The sequence below is a fragment of the Haplochromis burtoni genome, unplaced genomic scaffold (assembly GCF_018398535.1).
Source record: "Haplochromis burtoni strain Fernald_Lab_line unplaced genomic scaffold, NCSU_Asbu1 Contig_115, whole genome shotgun sequence".
Taxonomy (NCBI): Eukaryota; Metazoa; Chordata; class Actinopteri; order Cichliformes; family Cichlidae; genus Haplochromis; species Haplochromis burtoni.
The window spans coordinates 265585-278703 of record NW_024582476.1 but is presented as its reverse complement, the minus strand read 5'-3'; the positions used below and the strand labels follow the sequence as shown (position 1 = coordinate 278703).

The following is a 13119-nucleotide window of genomic DNA, read 5'->3' as shown; positions in this document are numbered from 1 at the left end:
ATACGTACTGTGCTTCAACATAATATTACCGTATTGTGTGTGTATAACCTCTTTTTAAGTTTTGTGGATATTATACATGGTTATGCTGAGGATATGTCGGCCAGTTTCCACTGGAAATGCCTTTTGGTTAAACTGTCAGCAAGGAATTTGCATTTGCACTGTTACGTTTTTATATAACTTTAATGCAAAAACAGCTGCTTGTTTAAGTGAAAATACATTGATGGGGTTTTTTTGCACTAATAAAGTTGTGGAGTTGTAAAGTATTTTGTCTAGTGTCAATTATATCGTCAGTTATATCGTTATCGCAAATTTGTATATCGTGATAAATATTTTTGGTCATTAAGGATTAAGGAGCGTAAAAAGGACAAAACCATGAAAAGCTATTTTATTTGTCATATAATAGATGGCTGAAGATATACAAAACTTACAGCATATATCAAACTGGTTCCGTACTTTGCCCAGCATGTCTGGAGTTACTCTAGCCACTGCTGTTGCTGTGCTACCTGCTAGCTATCGTATGAAATTTACGAATCCACTTTTTCAAACAGTACATGTTTCGATCGTTACGGGTGAATGGCTGTGGAATAAAAGCACATTGAAATCAGATGATTCTGTTTGATACACTCTGTATGTATTATATAATATATACAGACTGTCACAATAGTTAAACTATTGCCTTCATTTTGAATAAATGCGTTGATTATATTGAAATAGGAAAATTAACAAAGAGATAAATTGATACCGTTTTCCACGATTTTGATTCTTAAAGATACAATACAATAAAGCATCTGTAAGGAAATTATTCATCATTTGCTCACTGCTGTCATAATAGTATCTGCTCCATAAAGATTATACAGTTACTTCAAGTCATGCCATATTAGAAACATAAATCTTGTGTAAACAGCTGAAGGAGAGAGCTCTGGGAGATAAAAGTGTTTCTTCCACTATTCACACCTCTCTGTTTGCTATATCAAACTAATTTCCTGCCTAAAATCTCTGGGTGAAGAACAGGAGCTATGCAGACAGAAAAACAGGTTTCATTCCTTTTAGTTACACACTTAACTAAGTGACAGTGTTTTGCTAAAGACCTGTTTCTTCGTGTCTTGTTAGAATGACAGCAGTCAAAGAAGTGACAGATATAAAAATACTGTAAAGCAATCAGTTTCTTATCTAAATCTGTCACAAGGCAATGGTGCCAACTCAGTGAAGCTCAGCAGTATGCTCTTTGAAAGATCTTTGATGACAGTAATCTGCCCTGTTTCGTAAGCTGTGCGACAGACCATTTTTCAGACTATATGATATGGCGCCATCGTTCCTGTCAGTTTAAATTTATTCGTGCCCCATCTTTGCCTCTTATTGCCTCAAATGTCATCTGTTTATCGGCTCTATCACCTTATCGAACTACCCTTTGTCTCTGCCTTTTACACGTGATTGATGAGTCTGTGTCCCATTTGTAAGTTCTCCAAGAATTATGTGCAAGATTTCTAAGTTTTAATCAACAACCTTGCCCGCTTATTGGGAACCTGATTTTGTTTACAGCTTTGGTGACCTTTTCTGTTCCATTAAAATCTGCCTGTGCCACTCTTTGTAATATCATAGGGTCATCGCTTCATCAGTTATCTTTCTGCTATAGTGGGAACATGACCTAGACTCCCCCCTGTCCTCAGCCATCAGACAGTGAGAGATAGATGGCTTTTTATCTGTAAATGTAGCTATTGCACTACACGTGCTGACATAAATTCCCAGATGATAAGAGCAGCACTTTACTGGCCAGATGGCTGGTCGTGGTTGCATCCTACCATGAAGCGAAAAGGAAAAGGAAAAGGAAAAGGAAAAGAACACATGGGGCGCCTAGTTTTGTAAATACAATTGCATTAAGATTGTATTTGGTAGCAAATCAGCTGTTTTTAACCTGCTGAAGCATGTATTTAACAGAAATCTGCTATTTTAACTTTTTAATTTTTGCTGTAATTATAAAGTACTTTTGAACAGTTATATGTGGTGAAGAGCAATCCAGCAGTAACAACAACAATACCTGCCAAAAAATAATAATTATTGTTTCTGCTCTCTGGATAAACCTTCTCACAAGTATTAAGTGAGTTGATTATCCCTCTGGCACTGTGCGGCACGTCTCTCATTCTCAGACCTAAGACCCCAGCGAATCAGCCGTCAGTGCTATTGATGCTGAGCTTGATAGATAAGGCATGGTAGATCAAATGAAGAACCTACAGTGGAGTGGAGTGAGCAGCTGGGTTGTCTGGATTAAGGATTTTACCACAGAAAATATGCTACATTCTAAAGCAAGTGCATACCAATATGAGCAAGACAGGAGAGAGTTTATTTTAAAAATATGGAAGGGTGGGGAAAATTGTTAATATTGAACCATTTAAGGTTTTATTTCATAATAAGAGCTAAACAATGCAGCATGCTGATTAACAAATAAATGAGCATAGAAGACCTCAGGGTCATTTAACTTATAGACCTTTGCTTGTAAATATTTAATTTACATTCATCATTCTTTCAGTTATTTGCATGCTAATTTTTATTATTTTCCTTTGTTTTATTTATTTTTTTATAACATCTCAAAGCACGGCCAAAAGGGTTGAGGAATTTGTATTTGTGTTTTGAGTCTAGAATATTAAAATGAGGGTAACAATGCCTGATGCTCTCAGGCTCCGAATCAGATGAAATATCTGATTTACTTTTACTTTTATTTTGTTTTCTCGGGAGAAGCATGCAAATATACGAGATATCGCTGGGAGATGGGAAAAAAAAAGCAAAGAAAACAAGTCTCACGAACTCAGTTAAGATCAGAATTACCTAACCTCTCTGTGGACAGTCATACATATAGGTTGCTGTCCTTTTAACCTTGTGGCAGGCACAGCTCGCAGCACTGACACTCTGATGTGCTGGACTGCTTGCTTATTCACCTTCCCACAGGACAGAGCAGACAGGTAGCTTAAACTGTGTGAGGGTGGCTGGCTGACATTGTAGCGATGCCATTTGATTCTGTAAAAAGCCTTAAACAAGACTTTATATTATATAAACATAATAACACTCGGCTAACGATTCCACTAAGATTTCAGGTGGATTTTTTTTTTTTTTTTAACACCAGCATGACATTTTACTGCAAAGTCAACAAATGTCAACTTTGAACACCAAATTTTGAAAATAGCACTACAATAAATATAAAAATACATAATTTATTAAAAAGTATTATTTATGCTATTAAGGGAGATAATTGATGTTTTTAATGTCTGCTGCACAATTGGAAATCTGTCCATTTCATTTATTTAAATATGTCAACAAACAGCAGGTAACCAAAGCTCTTTTCACACGAGACCCAGCTAATCAAACATTTAACAATGTGACAATGTCTAACACGTAGTATGTGTTTCCAAAAATGCTGGCTTCCCATAAGCTGGTAGTTCTGCCAAAATTTAAGGGATTAGAGAAGGGTTGCATTTTCCATGGTGCTACAGACCACTTAACCCTGCACTGCTGTGACAACAGCTTTCCACTCAGATTAACCATCTTACTGTGGGACAGCAAGCTTAGTACTGCTTTCCTTAGTAAATGTATACCCATACAGTGTAAATATGCACTTTATATATTCCAAAAATAAGGTGTGATTAAGTGCGTTGAGTTAAGTAAATTCTTTACATACGTATGAGTAATTTAAAATAAGCACGGGAAGTGCAGGACAAACCTAGGTCTAATTGCCTTGTACTTACAAAAGATGAAACAAGTGGTATCACGGCTAATTGAAGGGTTTTGAACAATTTTTTTCCTCAAGATAATAGCTGTTTCATAATGCTAGCTCTTGAGATGGCTCCCTAATTACTACTTCATGAACTAATGTGCTTCATTTCATGCCAGAGATCATTTTGTAACAGTAGGTGCTTTTCATTTCTAATGTTTCATTTCTACTCCTGGCATTTAGCTGTTAATAACATATAATGAATTGTTGCTTGCTGGGTTGCGGTGCAATGTTTCTCTTTGTGAAAGCACTGCTGAGTAGCTGAGGCAGAGCTTTAAATCAGCTTGCAACTCACTACATCAAGGCGGTGACATTGAATATCTGATTTTATCTGCTTAAGCATGAATACAGGAACAGGAAAACTGAATATGGAAATGCATGATTTATTTTGCCCTAAAGGTCAAGTACTAACATATGGCTGGACATGCAATACATGGGCATGCATTGAAAATCCTTTGTGCTGCTGAATGCAGAGCCTATGTATTGATGATTTAAAAAATTACTGTGACGAGATACTTTCTCTGAGCTCTATCTCAACAGTAGAGGATCACATATGGTATCACGCCGAACCAGTACTATGGGCTTTGTTGACTATTCTTGTTTAGATAGACTCAAGTTTTAAATTGAAGCCTTTGGATCGAAATGATGCAGCTTTATTGTACTGCATGGTAAAAGAAAAAAAGAATCTGCCGTTTCGGGTTTGATAGGTTTTGATTGCTATAGAAATACAGCCTCACATACACATCTATTTAAAAGTCAAATCAATAAAATTCCAAACAAGTAGAGCCTATGCAGCATTCTTCTTCCGCAGCCCTCACCGATTGTCATATAATACTCTGGGTTTCTGGTATCCCTGGCAATTCAAACTGCTTTCAGACTGAAGTTTGTGACTGTGTATGCATCAAAAATCTTAAGAGATACCTTTACTGCCAGCATTTTCCATTACACTCGTGGCTTTATCTAGACCTTTACCATTTATTTAGTAAATGCAGGCTACGTGGTAGATCTCAGCTGTGATGAAGGATGACATTTGTGATAAATGCACTGACCATAAACTGACAAATCATAGCAGAACCTGCCTCCCGGCCGCTCCCTTAGTTACACTCTGTACCCTTCCCCTCCTGTCTTGTCCGTGTTTCTCCCCTTCAGCCCTGCATGGCTGCCACGTTGGAAACACTTGGTCAGAGTTCACTTTGATGGTGAGTCACACAGTCGCCAAAGGCATTTGGCAGCTAACGTTAGTCACCATTAAACATCTCTTCACCTCTTTCGACAAGTCTGCTTTTAAACTGTAGAACAATGCCTTGGTCTCCACTAAAAAATTCAGAGGAATAAATTTGGAAATCTTTTCACAACATACACAAACAACAACAACAAAAAAAGAAGCGTAAACATATATTAAAGAACACTGCAGAAAACTGGATGGCAGTGAGTTACTTACATCTCTTAGCTCCCTTTTATTTTCTTCATGTCTTATTCATTTGCCCAGTTTATCTTCTGCTGACAAGTTGTCATCCTCCAATTGTCTTTTGTCCCGTTAAAAAAATACATTGAATTATTCACCCTGATCATGCATGATATTGCTGCTGTCAGTCTACTTCACTTTGAAGAGAAATGCTGTTGGATCATGTTTGTGAGAGCTTCCAGAGGATATTGATTAGTGATGATGGCTTGTAGTGGACTTTTTTTTTCGTCATGCGAATATGGTTGTGTGAAGTCATATCAAGATTTTAGTTCCTGCTAGAGTCTGAATATTTCTTTAAAATATGAGCATAACTGTTTAAAATTCTAGGAGATACAGGCCTCAACTCAAACGTATCACAGTTTAAACTGAGTAGAGTTTACAGTTTTAAAGGAGTGCTTCAGCCTGGTGACGCCACAGTAAAAAAAGAGGAAAGAATATATCAAAACAGGTCAAATGTGTGTAGCCTACATCTTGAGCAGCTAACATCATAAACACTAGGTTGAATGCTGTTATCCGTCTCTGCTCCTGGTGGACAGAATCAAGATCTCAAAAGAATATGTGAGCTGTGTACGCTGGGATTTTAGAAATTCATGAAAAACCACCCAGCTGACAAAAACAGATTACATGGCAATGAACTATGTTTCCTTTTCAGGGGGCAACAAAGATCCCATTGTTATGTACTTTTTTTTTTTTTTTTGCAGCTGGCAAGTTTGATGTCGCAGCACAGTGCTAGCACAACATGGATGATCATGGTGCAGGACTTGTATGTGTGTGTATTTATGCTAAATAGGATGCTAAAATCAAGAGCTCTTCATCTCCTTGCTGCAGAGCTACAGAATAAACAAAAAAGCTGCAGATGTGAGCATTAGCTTTGATGTATGTCTCTTGCAAGTGTGATAGCACAAGGGTTAGTGCTGGCGTGGGTGTGGTGAACACCTGCTGTCTTTTAAGACCTTGAGGAGCTGTGCTAGATTCTCAAGAGGGTTCAAAGAGGAGCATACAACAGAGACATGAAAGAGGCAGATGAGAGAAGAAGAGTTCCATCATTGATAGAACATTGTCAGTTGTGTTGCCAGTCACCTACCAATTAATGCTCCTCTAGCATCCTTTAGTTCAGTTTAATCTAGATGGGATCCAGACACAGAGCTCATTATGCTAACAAAAGAAACAGATTTGCGCTGAAAGCCCTATTTCGATATGAACTTGATGCTTTCCCTTTTTTTTCTCTTCCAGAACGAGACAGGATAATTGTTCATATTGTCCAGTTTGGTTTGCAGGTAGCCTTTCTGCAAAAGGTTCAGTTTAGTATTGTGATTTGGATAAGCAGAAAAAAGATGGATGTTTAATTTGGTGATAAAACTGCTTACATATCCTGTATCATCAACACAGCGGTAAGAACTATGAAAAACAATCAGCTCCAATTCACAAAAAGGGTGTAAACACAACATAGGTCCTAGCAACACATCTTTCTTTTAAATCCTGTGAGGAGGTGGGGCATCCATGGCCCATGACCCTGTCGCTGGATTACCACTGTTACTACCTCGGACCACTTTTGATTGTAAACTGGGAACACCCCACAAGAGCTGCAGTTTTGACCCATTTGTCTAGCCTTCACAATTTAGTCCTTTTCAGACTCGCTGAAATCCTCACCAAGTTTTTCCTGCTTCTAACACATCAACTCTGAGGACAAAATGTTCACTTGCTCCCGAATATATCCCACCTACTAACAGGCGTCACGGTGAAGAGATAATCAGTGTTATTCACTTCACCTGTCACTGCTCATAAAGTTATGCCTGAATGGTGTACATATTATATATTAGCATTACTGCAACTATTTCAGCTGTTACCTGCCACTGAGTTTTGCGGCTTTTTATGGGAAATCTTAAAATGTGTACCATGTACATCACAAGGATCGCAGAATGTAATAGTGCACACTGGTAAGGGCTGGGAATTTACAACTTCATGCATTCTTAGTGTTTTTAGTGTCCCAGTGTTGTTGTATAAAAGACTGCTCAGGTTGCTTCTCCTCTGAGAAAGTATCTGCAGTTGATCTAGTAACGTAAGCCTAAAAGCCTAGGGGTATGGTTGTGCTCATCATATTATTATTAATTATTAGTTAGTTATTATATAGAAAAAAAGTAGACGACCATAGAGTCCTATATTGTTGCTTAACTCAATACAAAACAATTTTTGTTATAAGAAACATAATCCATGGGATTACAAATAAATTATTTAAACATCAAAAACTGAGAATGTTGCACTGTGTTGAGTCATGGTGGTTAAGTTAAAGCATCAGTGCTCACCAATGTTTTGGTAATTTGCTTACAGTATATAGTAGAAACTCATGACGTCTGTTGGTTGTTTGGACCTATAGTTTAAAGACTGGATTAATGATGCAATGACTCACACACCAGTTTAACTGCATAAAACAGAGTGTGAGAGAGGAGCACACACTGACCCTCCTGCTTTGTTTTGTTGAAACAGATACAAACCATTAAAAATGTATTTCAACAGTGAGAAAAAAGATTAATTACCAGCACTAAAATTTACTTTTCATGCCCTTAAATCCATTCAAGCTAAACAACTTTAATTTCAACCCTTATTTTTTTCCACTCTGTGCTTTTTCACACACATTTGCTCTTGCACCACGTGTGTTTGTAGATCCTCTTAGGGTAGCCAGGCCTGAAATCCAATTTTAGTAAAGCTATAAAGCACAGAAAAGAAAATAAATTAAATAAAAAGTTTACGAACTCTAATGATTCCTTTCATTACTCAGAAGCCTAAAGAGAGCAACTTTTCAAATTCAGTGCAGGGATAGGTTGTTGGTTTTTGTCACCAGTGCTAATGTGAAGTTTGCCAGGATACCTCTCCAACTATCTGGTCTGTCGATGTTCTCTGGTTACCTGGGATGGTAACCTAGCAGGCTCTTGCACATCCTCTTGTGTTAAATAAAATAAAAGCTGAATATCAGGTGTCTCTCAGTCATGAGCGAGTGCACTGTGCAGCAACAGTTTATGAAAGCAATAAGCTACAAGCAGCTGTGATTGGCAGCGGAGCCGCTCAAAAGAGCTATTCTTAGCTTAAACAACCTGCTACTGTAAAGTGGGTGACTGTTAACGTGATATGATGAATAAGTGCTTTGTTCTTTTTAATTAATGTAATTTTCTTTTTGTTTCCTTTACCTTTCAGGACCCATTTGCCTTCTAAGCTGTAAAAAGCCCGGCAGTGCCATATGTAGAGAGAGAATATGAAAAGTCCAAACATAAACTACAGCAAGTGTCTCGCTGTTGATTTCAAATATAACCATCGCAGTGGGAAGAACAACATCAATTTTATCTGCTGAGTGCAGCAGAGGCAGATAATATAACATTGTTTTTGGAGAGGAGGTTTTTGACCTTTAGCTGCTCTTTTTCTTGTCTGAGGCCAGTAAACTGATCTGTTTTTAGGTGTGACACTATTGAGGAAAGGGAAGTTAATACTAATGCACATAAACCTGACACAGCAGCTTATTATGACTGTGCCATGATACATACTGGTCTTTAGTGTTTGGTGCATTTTGTTGTTGCTATATTTTTTTTCATAAATTTGACTGTTTTTAGAAACATTGCAGATCACTAACTTTGAGTAATCTAGCTATTTACTTTACCTAAAGAGTGGTGCAATTTCAAAAAGCGAAGATGAGCAGGCAAAGATTTGCTTTTAGAGACAAAGCAAGCACTGCTGCACATTAGGAAAGAGCTTTTAGGAATATCTCACCTTTATTTGTTGGTAATATTCAAGCATATATGTAATAATGGACCCACGGATGGCAGAAAACACTGTCTATATCTATGCAAAAGAAATACATTAATGTTGCACACCTATTTTTTATAACGCACATTTTACTCGTGTATGCACAACACACAAAAGGCCCCTTTTAGTCTAGAAAACAGTGCTTCGTACCTGTAAAGAGTCCTCCATCCATCAGACCTCTACAGGAAGCAACACCATCCATCACTGTCGGTGTTAATATTGTTTCCCCTCACCTCCCAATAGGCAGCTTGTGTTTTGGTTTACAGCGCTTATGTTTTGAGACTTGTGTACTCACAGGCCCTCACCTGACTTTGCTCTTTGGCATCCACCTGCCAAAATGAATAAAAATAATTTAAACTTTACATGCAGCAGGGATATTAAAACGCTTCTGGTCAAAAATATGTTTGTCTCTCTCTTTTGAACTCTCTTATCCTCTCCTTTACTGATTATTGTTTTTTAAATACTCGTTCTTATCTCGTTTCGAGATAGTTTTAAAATATCGCAGTCACTCAGACTTAATCCAGTTAGTGGATAAATGCATATTTTAATTGCTCATTTTTTTCAAACATTTGAAAATGCCTTTCATTTTTAAGAGGGTTGATAAAATGCTACAACAGTAAGAGCCGTCCGAATGTAATGGCCCAATGTCTACGCTGACTAAACTATCACAAAGCATGCTGAACACACTAAAATAGAAAGCTTCGGGGCAAAAAATTATTCAAAGCCAAAACAATAACAATGCTGTCTAGCCTCTTCTTTGTTTGTATCAATACTGTCTCTAGTCTTGGATGCAGTTTTCCAGTAAGCTTGTCACCCCGCTTGAAGGATAGTTACCTAATTGTGGATATTTCTTAGTCTCTGCCCTTCCTTGAAAGAGATTCAACCGTCGCATCTAAAAACATACATCGGTTTTGCCACATTGTGTGTATGCTGCTTGTATTCTTTTCTCTTCTGTTCAAAAAATTCCCCTGATCAGTTATTTTACTTGCTTGCTAAGTCAGAGTGCACATAGAAAGTATCCAAAATGCTCTGATTTTGTCAGATCTAAGAGTAAAAAGAGAAACAAAAAACAAAACTGTTTTTGTCCAAAGGTCTGCTCTCTACCTGTATCCACCTAATCCAGTCAATATGCAAAAGGTTAAGATTCACAAACATGTTTAATCCTTTGATCAGTTAGTACTCCATGGGATCATAAAATATACTGTAATTTTTCCTCCTTATCCATGGTCATTCCACCCATGCATCCATTTCTACAATTCTCCACTTCTTTGGGGAGGGGGTGCTGAGACATTAGTTATTGCACAGTGAGACTCGGGGTACAGTCACCACTCCATCACAGGGCTAACAAATAGGGAACCACACACTCACATTCACACCTATGGCCAATTTAGATTTAAAAATGAAACAATCTTTGGACTGTTAGAGCAAGCTGGAGGGATTTGGCAGTGCTAACCCATTCACTCACTACAATGATTCAAACTGTGTGTGTGTGTGTGTGTGTGTATGTGTTTTTATTAATAAAAACCGGTAACAAAGTATATAAAAACAAATATTTCTTTTGCGTATTAAAATTCAGGTAATCCAAATATATTCACCTAGTAGTCACATCTAAGATCACCAACGAAATATAGCATTCAAGTCACCTAACAAGCTACTCACAGCAGCATGTGGAAATGAGCAGCACTAGCCTGAAGCAAGAGATCAGAGTACCAAGACCACAATTTGAGCTATAACACCAAATGGATTTTCAAAAACAAGCACCCACAAAGCACTTTCATTAATACCGTCCTGAAACATGATCTAGTACAACGTTTTTAATCATTTGCCTTAACTACTTTTGCAGTTAAAGCAAACTACTTGTGCACTTATGTATCATAACATAAGCATTGTGACGAAGCTCAGTGTCAAAACAGTGTATTTTAACCCAAACCTTGATCTTTTTCTAAACTTGAAGTAGACTGATGCTCAATCCAAAGAAAACAGGAATGGAACAGAAAGCAAATAAAAGTACTTTTTTGACTAATGAGTTTCTTAATGTCTGTGAACAGTAATAAATACAATTTCTTAAATATTTCACACAGTGCTTTTCTGTGTTGGAAACAAGGTGAACTGTGTTGGAATTTAAGACGGGACTAAATGGAGCCTGTATCTCACTTTCTCTAAATACCAGGAAGCTTATTTAACTGGAAGCTGACTCTGCAGGAGGAGGTTTCTACAGAGTGTAACACTCGGGGAAAACATTTTTAGTTTTCAATGCATTCAAGCAAGTGCATTTAAAAAAATTGGGTACTTTTGAAGCAAGAAGTGCTGGATCTGTTCTACACAAAACAAAATATGTCAATATAGACTATTGTTAAAGGACTTTTCAAAAAAATAGAGGTTCATTTTGATGTTTGCTCTTCTTTTTCCCATAATTTCTGCAGCAATGAAAACACCTACTGTAAAAAGAAAGAACAATCTTTCAGTCTGAGCTTTGCCTACATGCAGAAAACACTAAAAATGATTCTTTGCCCTCGTAAACGTGCACCTTTTGTTCAAGAATAACCGTCATTTTGACTAAAATGCAACTGAAATATTTAAGAGCACAGGTTTATTTATTGAAATAACTAATCATTAAGGAAAATGTGTTAGATATGAACTCTTATTATATATCATGTACTTAAGTAACGAAATTACATCTAATCAAATTACTTAAATGTTTCGTCACTCATCTAAGTGGCTTCTTTCATTTTGGTATAGCTCTTCTGCTTTAAAGTGTTTAGATAGTTAGTCTCTGCCTGGATCCTCTTAATAAATTTGTTTAGTTTTTTCATTATGCATTGAGCCAAATGCTGATCTGAGACCTGCATGTCCTCCAATTTGCCTGCGATATCCGCAGTTTCCAATTTTTCGAACTCAGTCTGGACCCTCGATCATTTTTCTTTCTGGACTCTGAGAGTGGTCAGCTCATGAGAAAGGATCTGCTTTTCAGCTAGATGCTTCCTTTTTACCTCCTCAAGTTCCTGGAGAAATTCCTCCACTGTGAAGGAGCAGGCTACCCTCTCCTCACTCATCTCATGATTTTTCAAGCCTTCTTGACTCTGCAGCTCATTTTTCAGGTCTTCAATTTCCAGGAGCATGACCTCTTGGCCACTCAGCCGAGATTAAAGCATTGTAATACAATTTCAGCTCCTGACTCTCAAGCTGAATGGCATCAGTCTGTTTGGAGAGGACACCGATTTCACCCTGATAAATATTACACAGGCCAGTGTGCACGTGCTTTCCTCTCAGTTTCCTCTCAGTCTTTTGTCTTTGTGGTTCCTAAGAATACTTGTTCTCTCTATATATGAGCTCTCACATATCTCACAACACAAACCAAAAAAATAAATAAAATAAGAAAGTGATTTTTTTCCTTCTCTTTTGCCTGGCTTCAATTTTCAGATGGTCTCTACTATTTGATGAAGAAGAAGTTCTTGAGGCTAAAATGAATCTTGTTTTTGTGTCTGGTCTAATTCAGAGTTATAACATAAGCCTCCCCATGAAATAGAGAGTATTGACAGGTGTAATGGTCCACATTGGCACGTCGATCTATAACAAGTACACGGATGAGATTGAAAATTGCTGGGGTGGCTCTTTAGTAGTGTTTTCCTTGAGCTGATGGATTTCCTGTAGGTTTGGGAAATCATTTGAACGTGGGCAAAGGGTGTGACATCAATCAAGTAGCTTTTAAATTCAAAGTAATGTCTGCGCTGTCACCAGATGAGCCACAGATGTACACCGCGCTCTCTCTCAGATAACTATATTTACAAGATAATGATGCTGCCTATTTATGCATTTCATCATGTGTTTGCGTCTTCATGCTGAATACCTGGATGCATTTGACAGACATGAGCAAATGAATTAAAAGGTTTTTTTTTTACTCAGTCTTCCAACTTCCCCCCCCCTTTTTTCCTTTACAACTGTTGTTAACACACGGTGGGGTAATTTTCTCACTGTACTGTAACTGGCTACTGATTTTAAAGTTGTAGTTCTTGTTTCACCAACAGCTCTCTTCTTAATTGACTCCACCATGGAGTAAATGAGAAGAAAATGAAAAGATAAATTACACTAATGGAAGGAAATG

General features: G+C 37.5%; 1 protein-coding gene across 2 annotated transcripts in view; it reads left to right on the top strand.

Moving 5' to 3' along the window:
* The window catches only part of LOC102304162 (seizure protein 6 homolog), a 91505-nt gene that overhangs the window by 26976 nt on the left and 51410 nt on the right, over positions 1-13119 (top strand). The window lies entirely within an intron of this gene.